Below are 13,639 nucleotides of genomic sequence, written 5' to 3'. Positions count from 1 at the left end.
AGTTGTGGCTCACGGGCCTAGTTGCTCCACGGCATGTGGGATCTTCCCAGACCAGGGCTCGAACCCGTGTCCCCTGCATTGGCAGGCAGATTCTCAAGCACTGCGCCACCAGGGAAGCCCCTACTTACTTATTTATTTATTTATTTGGCTGCACTGTGTGGCTTGTGGGAATCTTAGTTCCCCAACCAGGGATTGAAACTGGGCCCTCGCAGTGAAAGCACAGAGTCCTAACCACTGGACCACCAGTGAATTCCTCCTCCTTTATTTCTTCATTCATTCAAGTATTTATATTGATACGGACTCACAGATTCTTATTTTATTCTATAGGTTCTTATTTTATGAACTATCATCCATTACTGTCATTACTTATTTTGTCTGTCAGATTGTCCCTGATTTGGCATGGGGACATTCAGATTGCCTCCTGTATCTATTGACATGTCCCAATATGTCCCCATTACTGTTTGAGCTCTTCCTTTCCTTTTGGCACCATAAAATGTTGGAGGTTCCCCTCATACTTTCCTTGCTGCAGCCCTGGAAATAGCCATTTCTCCAAGGAGTCTTGGTGCCCTTTATTGGAGAATGGGTTTGGATACCAAGATCCAGGAGCTGGGTAAGTTCACTGGTGTTGGGCGTTACAACTTTCAGGCCCTCTCAGTGGACAGTTAGGAAGCGTATGTGCACACACATGCACATCCAAAGCTATTTCTATATCTATTGATACGTATTTTGAAAACCATGAGTTCACACTGATGCCCCTAGTTGCAGTTCAACACCACAGTGTTTATTTTGGCCTACCCCCTTCCTTCTTTCTTTTTTTTTTAAATTTATTTATTTTGGCTGCGTTGGGTCTTTGTTGCTGCACGTGTGCTTTCTCTAGTTGCGGTGAGCGGGGACTACTCTTTGTTGCGGTGCATGGGCTTCTCATTGCGGTGGCTTCTCTTGTGGAGCACGGGCTCTAGGCATGCAGGCTTCAGTAGTTGTGGCATATGGGCTCAGTAGTTGTGGCGCACAGGCTTAGTTGCTCCATGGCATGTGGGATCTTCCCGGACCAGGGCTCGAACCTGTGTCCCCTGCACTGGCAGGCGGATTCTTATTTTTTTTTTTTAACATCTTTATTGGAGTATAATTGCTTTACAATGGTGTGTTAGTTTCTGCTTTATAACAAAGTGAATCAGCTACACATATACATATATCCACATATCTCCTCCCTCTTGTGTCTCCCTCCCATCCTCCCTATCCCACCCCAGCAGGTGGATTCTTAGCCACTGCGCCACCAGGGAAGCCCCCCTTCCTTATTTCTAATTCATTTTTCTGACAGTGAGAAAGCTGGCTCTCATTAGTCACCATATATTTATTTGCTTAGTGCTAGAATACACATAAGCAGTTTCTGAATTTCTAACTCACAGCTCTGAAAAACAAACCTACTACTTAGAGTACAATACTGTGCAGTTTTTTCCCTTTAGTCTTTTTTTTTAAATTTTTATTTATTTACTTATTTATTTATGGCTGTGTTGGGTCTTCGTTTCTGTGCGAGGGCTTTCTCTAATTGCGGCAAGTGGGGACCACTCTTCATCGCGGTGCGCGGGCCTCTCACTATCGCGGCCTCTCTTGTTGCGGAGCACAGGCTCCAGACGCGCAGGCTCAGTAATTGTGGCTCACGGGCCTAGTTGCTCCACGGCATGTGGGATCTTCCCAGACCAGGGCTCGAACCCGTGTCCCCTGCATTGGCAGGCAGATTCTCAACCACTGCGCCACCAGGGAAGCCCTCCCTTTAGTCTTAGAGTAGATGGTCAGATACCCTTTTCTGAAGTCACTTAGCTGAGCGTCCCCCGGCATCCTCAGTGTTGTGATGCTCTTCATTTGTAGTACAGTTGGGTTCATTTGTTTCTGTTTATATTCCACTTTGGGTTGTCTCCACTCCCCCTTTCTCAATTCCTTGTTGATTAAAATTTTTAAAAAATTTATGAAACACAGTAATGATTCTAAAAGTCGGAACTACACAGAGATACTCAGAGGAGTGTCACGTCCCCTACGCCTTCTACCCGCTCCTGTCCTTCACACCCTGCCTCTCCCGGCAAGTAACCAGTCTCACTAGTTTCTGGCTTATCTGTATTTATTACTCTTTTTCCTTTTGCACGGTGTGTATTTTCTAGTTCCTCTCGTTTACGTGGTAGGTAGCCTGCTAGAAAAGCTTTTGCACTTTGCTTTTTTCACTTCACAGTTCCTTGGAAATCATTAGTAAACATTTTGGGCTGTTATGTTATGGCTGTGCTTACTCACCAACGGTTTGTTTCAACAGTGTCCCCCATCTTAGAAGGGGATGTGGAGAGAGGTCAGGCTGGAGAGGCAGGCAGAGGTCAGATCCTGGCCAAGGCCATTGCTTGCTGCACTAGTGAACTGGTACAGGATGGGTGGGGATGAGGCCAGGGTGAGGAGACAGGGAGACTGGCCAGGAGAGCCTGCCGTGGCGTCGGCCTGGACCAAGGCAGGGACAGAGGAGCTGGAGGGAAGGGGACTGATTGGGGAGGGCAACATCTGGAGCTGGGGGACAGCAGACAAAGAGGCAAAGATGCCTCCCAGATTTCTAGCTTGGTGACCGAGGGAGAGAATGAAGGCAGAGGAGCTGGTCTGAGGGAACCTGAGTGAGTGGTTGAGTTTCAGGCAGAGCTTAGTAGAGGGCCGGAGTAGGGGGTGTGTGCCGTCAGCAGAGGGTGGTGCCCTCCCTCCCTCCCTTCCTTCCTTCCTTCCTTCCTTCCTGCCTGCCTGCCTGCCTGCCTGCCTGCCTTCCTGCCTTCCTTCCTCCTTCCCTCCCTCCCTCCCTCCCTCCCTCTCTTTCACCACGCCATGTGGCTTGTGGGATCCCAGTTTCCCCACCAGGGATTGAACCCGGCCCTCAGCAGTGAAAGCGCAGAGTCCTAACCACTGGACTCCCAGGGAATTCCTGAATGGTGCTTTAAATGATGGCTGCGCAGGGAATGCCAAAAACTGAGATTCAAAAATGGGTGTGCGGACTTCCCTCGTGGTCCAGTGGTTAAGACTCCGCGCAGGGGATGCAGCTTCGATCCCTGGTCTCGGGGAACTAAGATCCCGCATGCCTTGTGACCAGAAATGAAAAAAAAGGGTGTGGCATGATGTTAAGTGAAAGCCGCCAGACTCCGAAGCCCACCTGCTATATGATTCCACTTATGTGACACTCTGGAAAGGGCAAAACCAGAGAGACAGGAAGTGGATCAGTGGTTAGTAGGGTGCGGGTGTTGGGGGAGGGAGGGAGGGAGGGAGGGAACTGACTACAGAGGGCGTGCGGGAAATTTTGGGAGGGGTGGAAATACTCTGGATTATATCATGAGTGCATACGTTTACTAAAACTCATTGAACTGTATACCTAAAAGTAGTGAGTTTTACTGTATGTAAATTACACTTCAATAAGGGACTTTAAAAAAATGGAAGGCAGCCTAGGGGACACTGATGGCTGTGGGGCAGTGAGGAGCGAGTCCAGAGGAGAATGAGGGCCCCTGAGCTGAGTCCTGAGACGCTCTGGAATAGAGGAATTGAGTGTCAAATACCAAAGGGGTCAAGTAAGGTGGGACCTAGAAGGTTTACTCACCAACAATTTTGTTTGTGAGGGAAGGTTTCCCTTGGATGTGACAACCAGGCCACCGATGACCTTGACCAGAGCAGATTTTTTCCCCCATTTAGGGTCCCCATCTCCCCCCCCCTCACTATGTAGGGCCCCATCCTTTCCAGGCTTCCCAGCAGACAGTGAGCTGAGGAGACAAGCATGATAAGGAGCCCCAGGAAGGCTGAGCGAAAGCACAGTGAAGGGAAGGGCCCAGCACATTTATGGGAAATAGCAGTGATGGGGATCCCCGAGGCAATGTGAGTCCTGCCACCAGCACCATAATTTAGGGCCGACTGCAAAGTGAAAATGCAGGGCTCCTGTTCAAGTTATTAAGGTTTCAAGATGGCAACAGTAGAGCATTAAACCAATCCCAGGGCCCTTCTAAGTGTGGATGGCATGCCTATGAAGCTGGCCCTGCTGCCACCTGAGAGTTGGGTTCCCAAGAAAGCACAGTAGACCACAGGATCTGGCTGGGGAGGCCCAGCCTCCTCCTCTGCAACTAGGACTCCCAGGCTTCGCCAGAACCAGGACATGCCTCAGGGCTGCCATCTGCTGGCCATGTCAGGCCGCTGCACCTCGCTTCGGAGAGAAGGACCTTGGGTGGAGCAGGAAAAGCGGCTTGGTGATCTGCAGGTGACCCAACCCTTCCTTTCACTGAAGAGAAAACAGCCCCTGAAGGGGCATTCTGTCCGAGGTCACACTGGCCATAACTGTCGCGCTTGAACCTCTCTGTTCTTTACAACCTCACAAAGTAGAGATGATACTCCCATGTAGATGAGGAAAGGCAAGTAACAATTTGAGTTTTCTGGCTATTGTGGTTGCCTCCCATGACCCTTCTCTTGTCTAGGCACTCCGCTGATGATTCTTTGGGTACCCACTAGCCCAAGTGCTGACCCACCTGGGCCTGGGGCTGGGAGAGGCAGCATAACCTCATTACCTGGCTGCAGAGTGGGCCCATAACCCAAGGACAGTGGAGGGGACTTCTTTTTGGCTGGGGCTGCTGGAAAAGACGTTTTCTAGCTTCCTCTGGACACTAAGATGTGTAGACATGAGGGTCACTGCTTGAACTGCAGCAAGAGGTTTTGCCACCAGGACGAAAGCTGGTCTGAGCATGAAACTGACATGGGGAAATGGGGAAAGAAAGACAAAAAAGCAAATACTGGATGACATCTTTGAGCTGCTGGATCAAGCCAGCCCTGAAGAGCTGAGAGTCAGGGTACCCAGCACTTTGCAGTGCTGAGAGCATGTGAATCCCTTTGTGTATTTAAATAGTTTTGAGCAGCTGCTTGCGATGAAAGGTGTCTAATGCAAAAGTTCCTCAAACCTCCATCTGTCTCTAGCCCCATCTGTTATGATCACGAGTCCTCAAGCCCTTCAGTCTCCCTTGAGTGTTCAAAGGCATCAGGCCTCTCTCTCCAGGGCCTTTGCACAGGCTGTTGCGTCTGCCCAGGGCACTCTCCCCTCCCCCATCTAGCTGACAGATCCCATGGGCCATTATGGTCTCAGCCTAGATGACATCTCCTCAACGAGGCTCTTCCTAATTCCGGTTCGCTCCAGAAACATTTGCTGAGCTCCTGCTCTGCCAGGCACCAGGCCAGGCCCACCTCTACCCCCCACCCCCCCGCCCCTCATGGGGAGCTCTGGAGATGCAGCAACATGAATCAAAGGGTCACACTCATGTCCTCAGACGAAGAGAAGAGACCTGGGCCTGGAAGTGAGAGTGTGGCTGGATGACCTGGGGATTTCAAAGAAAGCGAGTGAGACTGGAAAGCAGGGTCAGGGAGTTGGGAGCGGATCTTTCTGTCGTAGGAGCACGGAGGTGGTGAGGAGGGTTAGGGTGCTAGATACATTGTGAAGGTAGTCAACTGGCCTTCCATGTTTGCCAAGCTACCTTCTGATTCAGCTTCCATTGTAGGTCTGCAAATAAGCTGGTGCTGGTCCAGTGAGAGCTGTATTTGTCCCTGAAGGTTAATATATTTTTATATGGATTTTTAAATTGTGATACAATTCACATACCATAATATATACTCTTTTAAAATGTACAATTCTGGGTTTTGGGGTTTTTTTTTTGGTATCTTCACAAAGTTGTGCGACCATCACAGCTGTCTAATTCTAGAACATTTTCATGACCTCAGAAAGAGACCCTACGCCCATCAGCAGTCACTCCCCATTTCCCTCTTCCCCTAGTCCCTGGAAACTACTAATCTTTCTGTCTCTAAAGATTTGCTAATGTTGGAATTATAAAATACGTGATATTTTGGATCTGTCTTCTTTCACTGAACATATTTTCAGAGTTCATCCATGTTGTAGCACAGATAAGTACTTTCCTTTTATTGTTGAATAATATTGCATTGCATGGAGAGACCACATTTTGTTTCTCCATTCATCAGTTGTTAGACATTTAGGTTGTTTCACTTTTTTGTCTACTGTGAATAATGCTACTGTGAACACTCATGTGCAAGTTTTTTTGTCATGTGTGAGTTTTTGTATGGACGTACGCTCTCATTTCTCTTGGCTGTATACCTAAGAGTGGATTTGTTGGATTACATGGTAACTCTATGTTTAACCCTTTGAGGAACTGCCAGACAATTTTCCAAAGCAGCTGCCCCATTTTACACTCCCACCAGTAGTGTGCAAGGCTTCCAATTTCTCCACATCCTCACCAACACTTGTTATTATCTGACTTTTTGATTATTGCCATCCTAGGGGTTGTGAAGATGTATCTCGTGGTTTTGATTTGCATTACCTTGTTGGCTAATGATGTTGAGCATCTTTTCATTATTCAGTATTTGTTATATCTTCTTTGGAGAATGTTTATTCAAATCCTTTGCCCATTTTTTAATTGGGTGTTTTGTTTTTGTTTTTGTTGTTGAGCTATAGGAGTTCTTTGTGTATTCTGGATATTAACCCCTTATCAGATGTATGATTAACAAATACTTTCTCCCATTATACATTATTATCTTTTCACCTTCTTGATAGTGTACTTTGCAACACAAAAGTTTTTTTTTATTTTCCTGAAGTCCAGTGTATCTCTTTTTTCTTTTGTTGCTTACGCCTGTGGTGGTATATCTAGGAAACCATTGCCTACCCTAAGATCAGGAAGATTTCCGCTTATGTTTTTTTTTTTTTCTTTCATTTTTGGCTGCGTTGGGTCTTCGTTGCTGCGTGCGGGCCTTCTCTAGTTGAGGCGAGCGGGGGCCACTCTTCCCTGCGGTGCACGGGCTTCTTATTGCGGTGGCCTCTGCTGTTGCGGAGCATGGGCTCTAGGCGCACAGGCTTCAGTAGTGACTCGTGGGCTCTAGAGCGCAGGCTCAGCAGCCGTGGCCCACGGGCTTAGCTACTCCGCGGCATGTGGGATCCTCCCGGACCAGGGCTCAAACCCGTGTCGCCTGCATTGGCAGGTGGATTCTTAAGCACTGCGCCACCAGGGAAGCCCCGGTTAACACGTTTTTAAAAGCAGTTACCTGTGCAGGTAGAGGAATAGGAACCAGGAGAATGGGAGACAGGAGTGCAAGAGAGACTTTTTACTGTATATTCTTTTATATTTTTTGGTTTCTTGGATGTATTTATTCAAAAATGAAATTATCTTTTAGAAAATTGTGGCAACATAAGCATAATATAAAATTTAGCATATTAAACATTTTTAAGCATACAGCTCAGTAGTGTTAAGTATATTCACATTGCTGTGCAATCTCCAGAACTTTTTCATCTTGCAAAACTGAAACTCTATACCCATTAAACAACAACTCCGCATTGCCCCTCCTCCCAGCCCCTAGCAACCACCATTCTACTTCCTGTCCTATGCATTTGACTACTCTAGGTGCCTCATATAGTGAAATCATACAGTATGTGTCTTTTTGTGACTCACTTATTTCACTTAGCATAATATCTTAAATGTTCATCCATGTCGTTAAAATTTCCTTTCCTGTGTTTATCCATTCACTCATTAATGGATATCTGGGACCTTTGGCTATTGTGAATAATAACCAAACACGGCTGTTGAACAAGGGTGTGCAATGTCTTTCAGACCCTGCTTTCAATTCTTTTGGATATATACCCAGAAGTATTTCTGGATCGTACAGTAGTTCTGTTTTTAATTTTTTGAGGAACTACTATAGTGTTTTCCATAATAGCTGCACCATTTTGCATTTATACCAGCAGTGCACAGGGTTCTAAATTTCTCCACATCCTTACCAACACCTGGTTTTTTTAAAATAGCAGCCATCCTGATAGGTGTGAGGTATAAATTATCTTTTAAAAGTTCAGGTTTCTGAATCTACAAAGCTGAAGTCCAGACCCTCAACTACTTTTAATCTTACCTTCTTTCAGTCTTCCATGAAGGCAGGGCCCTAGACCCAGCTTTGACCCTCCTAGACCCAGGAGGACAACTGGAGGGATGGACAGGAACAGAGGAGGTCCAGTGGGGGACAGTGGGGATTCATGAAAGGCAGGGTGTCCCAGCTCAGGCAAGGTGGCCATGGGATGGGGTTAGACTGGGGGACCTGCAAGCGGCTGCCTTGTTCTCCACAGTCTCTGGAAACCCATCAGAATTCCTGAGCTCTCTGTGGCTAATCCTGGGTTCCTACAACAGCTGTAAGTCACGTGGGCATCAGTCACAGAATCAGCATTTATTTATTTATTTATAAAATGCAAATGTTTTTTAAAATATATTTTTCTTAACCATATTTGCTTATTTATTTTATTTTTATTTTATGGCTGTGTTGGGTCTTCGTTTCTGTGCGAGGGCTTCCTCTAGTTGCGGCAAGCGGGGGCCACTCTTCATCGCGGTGTGCGGACCTCTCACTATCGCAGCCTCTCTTGTTGCGGAGCACAGGCTCCAGACGCGCAGGCTCGGTAATTGTGGCTCACGGGCCTAGTTGCTCCACAGCATGTGGGATCTTCCCAGACCAGGGCTTGAACCCGTGTCCCCTGCATTGGCAGGCAGATTCTCAACCACTGCGCCACCAGGGAAGCCTGCAAATGTCTTTTTAATATTTATTTTATTTTTGGCTGTGCCAGGTCTTAGTTGTGGCATACAGGATCCTCTGCTGTGGCGTGCAGGCTTCTCTAGTTGTGGCATGTGGGCTCTGTAGTTGTGGTGTGTGAGCTCTGTAGTTGTGGCACATGGGCTCTCTAGTTGTGGCCCGAGTGCTCATTAGTTGAGGGTGCGTGGGCTTAGTTGCCCCGTGGCATGTGGGATCTTAGTTCCCTGACCAGAGATCAAACCCGCGTCCCCTGCATTGGAAGGCATATTCTTAACCACTGGACCACCAGGGAAGTCCCTGAATCAGCATTTATTGAGCACCACCTGTTTGCTGACACTGTGCAGAGCCCAGGATTAAAAGAACGAATTCCACATGACCTCAAGAAGCTCACTGTAGAGTAGGAAAACAGACATGGAAGCATACTCACCCACAGGCACTGTGACAGCTGGTGCTTTACAAGTAGAAATGAGTTTCCAACCCAGTCTGCAGATAATGGGGGTCTCCAGGAAGAGGTGGCTGAGTCGGAAGGTCAACCAGGAGGCCAGGGGTGAGGGGAGGTTGTCTCAGTCAGGGGAAGGAGCACAGGAGAGGGTGCAGGTGGGACAGAGGCCAGAGGGCCCATTGGGGAAAGGCCAGTGGTTCAGTTGCCTGAAGCCTGGAGGTCACAGCTGGGCACAGAACCAGGACTAGGGTGAGACAAGTGAGGCAGTTGACTTGTATACAAAGTTGAAGGCCAAAAACTCAGTAGTCAATACAATGTTTTAATGCAAGACATGAAACACATGTTCCGGGAGAGAAAACTGAATATCGTAAGAATGTCAGTCTTTCCAAAAGTAGTGCAAGGAAATTCATGATGAACAAAATATCAAGTTGTTTTTTTTAAAAAATTAATTAATTAATTAATTTATTTTTGGCTGTGTTGGGTCTTCATTTCTGTGCGAGGGCTTTCTCTAGTTGCGGCGAATGGGGGCCACTCTTCATCGCGGTGCGTGGGCCTCTATCGTGGCCTCTCCTGTTGCGGAGCACAGGCTCCAGACGCGCAGGCTCAGTAGTTGTGGCTCACGGGCCCAGTTGCTCCGCGGCATGTGGGATCTTCCCAGACCAGGGCTCGAACCCGTGTCCCCTGCATTGGCAGGCGGATTCTCAACCATTGCACCACCAGGGAAGCCCCAAATATCAAGTTTTAAATGAACACAGGATCAATAATAGTGTTGTGTAAGCCATAGTGGAGCCTGAGGCCAAAGAAATATCAGTAATTCTCATCCTGTGGGTTTTTAAAATTCGATTTTGTGTTCATTGTGTATTTTTCATGTTAATGAATAAATACTGCACTGAAATACTACTCATCTTGATCACTCAGTTTCTGGTGCCCCTTAGATCTTGTTCCTGAGACAAATGCCTCGCTCACCTCACCTTAGTCCCCTTCTCTGCAGCAGGAAGTGGGCTTTCATTGGTGGGCTGCAGCACTGGGGGTTCACCCTGCCGGGTAGGAGAAGTCATTGAAATCTTTTACTTATTAGAATGTGTTTGTATCTGTTGATAAAACAAACTGATGTGGCAGGAATTCCCTGGCAGTCCAGTGGTTAGGACTCCACGCTTTCATTGCCGAGGGTGTGGGTTCAATCCCTGGTCAGGGAACTAAGATCCTGCAAGCTGCGTGGCGCAGCCAAAAAAACAAACAAAACCGATGTGGCTACACATAAGGGGCAAGACTGGCGTCAGGGAGGCCAATTCAGAATTGCTGCCGTAATCTAGGCAGGATGACGAAGCTCGAGGAAGAAGGAAGCTGTGGGGAAAGTAGGGGAGCGATTCCAAAGACTCCCAAGGGCCAGGCTGTGGGAAGCCCCTGCCGTGGGAGCTGAGGGGGACGGTCGGGTCTAAGACTGTGTCCGGCCCTGGGCTGGGAGGGCCGGTTGCTGTGTCTTGTTTACGAAGGTATGAAAGATGGCGGTTCAGAGCGGAGGAAGAAGCTGAATTCAGTTTGTGACGCCTGGAATTTGAAGATCTATAGGACACCAAAGGGAGCTGCCTGGAGCCCAGGAGGAAAGAGGCTCGCGCAGAGACCCTGATTTGGGCGCTGTCAGGGGACAGTCGTCCCCGGGAGGTGGAACCAAAACCAGAGAGGGTACCCCAAGCAGAGGGGCAGGAGGTGGGGCTATGTACAGAAGGGAGTTGAGGCCAAGGGGGGCCCTATTCTTCCAAAAGAAGACAGCAGCAGACAGGAATTATCGTAATTGTCACACGATACTCCATTCATTGAATGGACATTTCCTAAGCATCTTTTATGCACCAGGCACTGTCTGGGCACTTAAGAGGCACTAAGCCATCCTGGCAGCAAGCTCCGCCCCCCAGAGCCTACATTCTGGCTTACTCTTCTGTGTTAGTTACACAGGTACGCTTACCTTTAGTCTCAAATTGGTGTGGACCAAGGGGTAGCCCCTTCCTTTGGGAATCCTCACTCACTTACTCTTGTCCTCTTGTTTCTTTTCTAAGCTTCCAGCTCTCCCTCTACTGGGTCCTTCCCCATAGGCTATAAGCTATGGGGAAGCTTGAGCTGCGACCACTCCCTCTCCCAGGAGTGCTTCCTACAGGGGCCCTACACTTAGCACTGCCACTTCTCCATCTGCAGCAGTGTGGCTTCTACCCCATCACACTTGCCAAAATCTCCAACATCTTTTAATACCAAATCCAGTAGACCCTCTCAGGCCTCACCTTATTTGACTTTTTTGTGGCAGTGGATACTGTTTTCTTCCTTTTTTCTTGAAACCCTTTCTTCCCTTGGCTTCCAAAACTCCCCTTTTCTAGCTTGGCTTCTGCCTCTGGGCCTTCTCCCACCCTAGATATTTCCCACCACTGGGTCTGGGTCTGCCCAGCCTTCTCCTCTCCTCACTCTGGCTGCTACGCTAGGCTGGTCCCTCATGCCATCTGTGTCTGCAGCTGTGTGACCACCTCCATAGAGCCAGCTGCCTAAAGCAGCGGTCCCCAACCTTTTTGGCACCAGGCGCTGGCTTTGTGGAAGACAGTTTTTCCACGGACGGGCGGTGCGGTGGGGAGACGGGATGGTTCAGGAGGTGATGCAAGCGACGGGCAGCGGCAGATGAAGCTTCGCTCACTCACCCGCCGCTCACCTCCTGCTGTGCGGCCCAGTTCCCAACAGGCTGCAGACCAGTATCGGTCCCCTGCGGGTTGGGGACACCTGGCCTAAAGCGATGGGTATTTCTTATGCATGTATCATGTCCAACATTGAACTCAGGAGCTTCCCCCCAGACCCGCAGCCCTGCTGGTGTCACTCCACGTACATACACACACTCAACAGATAATGGAAATAAATGATCTGTTCTCCCTCTCTATTCAAGTCACGAAGTCTGTCAATAATAACAATAGCTAATACTGAGGGCTTATTACACATCTCACTTAATACTCAGAACAACCCAAATGTCAGGTACTATTATTATACGCATTTTATAAAGAAACTGGGATGACAGAGCAGGGTCTCAATTTAAATCCTAGTTCCTAGCTATGTGACCCTAGACAAGTTAACTTATCTATGCCCCAGTTTCTATAAAATAGTGATAATTTTTTTGTAAGAGTAAATGAATTTATATATATATTATCTATAAAGAACTGGAATAGTGCTTGGAACTTCATAAGTATTATATAAGTATTAGCTATTACTGTTTTTCTATCCCAGGCTGACTCCAAAGCAAGGCACTTGACCACTAAGCTATACTGGCTTTCTCCACTGCTCCTTTTACCTAAATACTTCATTCACTCAACAAATAATTTTCACCACTACTTATGTCAGGCAATGCTTGAGGTGCCAGGAATATAGCAAAGAACAAAGTCTGTGTTCTCGTGGCTGGGGAAGGAGCAAACAGACAGTAAATAGACAAGAAAAATGCCAGGTAGTGTAAGTACCTGCAGAGGACTCAGTTAGGGTGATGTGGTAGGGAGCCTCTGGGTGGCACTTTTCATTGGAGGGTTGGGGAAAGGCCTCTTAAGAGGTGATATAAACTGAGATCTGAATGACAAGCCAGCCACGCCAGTATTTCTGTAACTCATCCCTGTCACTTGATCATGCACCGCTCTCTCCAACCTCTTCCCCAAGCTTGCTCTGTGCCAAACTGCTTGCAAACACGGGGGTCTTATTCCACCATGCCTTGGCTTATGCTGTTCTTTCTGTCCCCCGTCACCCAGTAAGTGTCCCCTTGGTCCCCATCCCAGAGTTCAAAATGAGAACCTCCTCAGGGTGCTCTCCACAGATCATCAGAAAGCAGGGTGCAGACCAGAGAGCTGGCCCCAGCTTCCTCCCTGATCAGAGAGCCCCAGTGGGTAGCTGTGAGTTTCCTATTCACTCAGTCACAGGAGCCTTCTAGGAAGAATTGCAAAATAACTTGATTGCTCACAGAATCCCCACCAGCTCTTGTTAAAATACAAAATCCTGGGCCCAATGCCACACCTCTTTAATTAGAAACTCCAGAGGTGATTCTGAACATTAGTTCAGTTAGGGAAATATCATAACAGCTAAAGGTATCTTGGTTTTGTACCAGGCACCAGGTGCCCATGATGTAAACATCCTACCTGGGCAGGCTCAAAACTGAAGAAAGCGCTCTAGGTTAAGTTTGACACCAATTAAGTTTTGCCACAGTGACCCATCTGAATAATTGGCAAAAACACAACGCAAAGGCAATTTTCTGTGCTTCCGCCAACAAGGGAACCTTCCTTTGACTCTTTTGATTGACTCCTAGACCATCTGGTGACATTGATTTAGCAGCCATTTTTAAATAGATGCTTTAGTCCCAAATAACAAAGGGGGAACTTTTGAGGGGTCAAAGGCCCTGCAATGTGGTTGGCCTGACCAAGTTCTTCTCCCCACCCCGCAGCTGTAACATCCAGTGACCACCAGGGTGTTTCCCACTGGTAAAATTACCTAGTGCATGAGGTTTCTTGAGATTAAATATTATGTTTGTGCGCTGCTCACAGTAAACCTCACAAACATACGCGACTGTCTATATCAGCAGCTCTCAGAAGGCAG

This window comes from Balaenoptera acutorostrata, chromosome 8, assembly GCF_949987535.1.
Source record: "Balaenoptera acutorostrata chromosome 8, mBalAcu1.1, whole genome shotgun sequence".
In the NCBI taxonomy this organism is placed as follows: Eukaryota; Metazoa; Chordata; class Mammalia; order Artiodactyla; family Balaenopteridae; genus Balaenoptera; species Balaenoptera acutorostrata.
Note: the sequence above shows the minus strand (reverse complement) of the source record.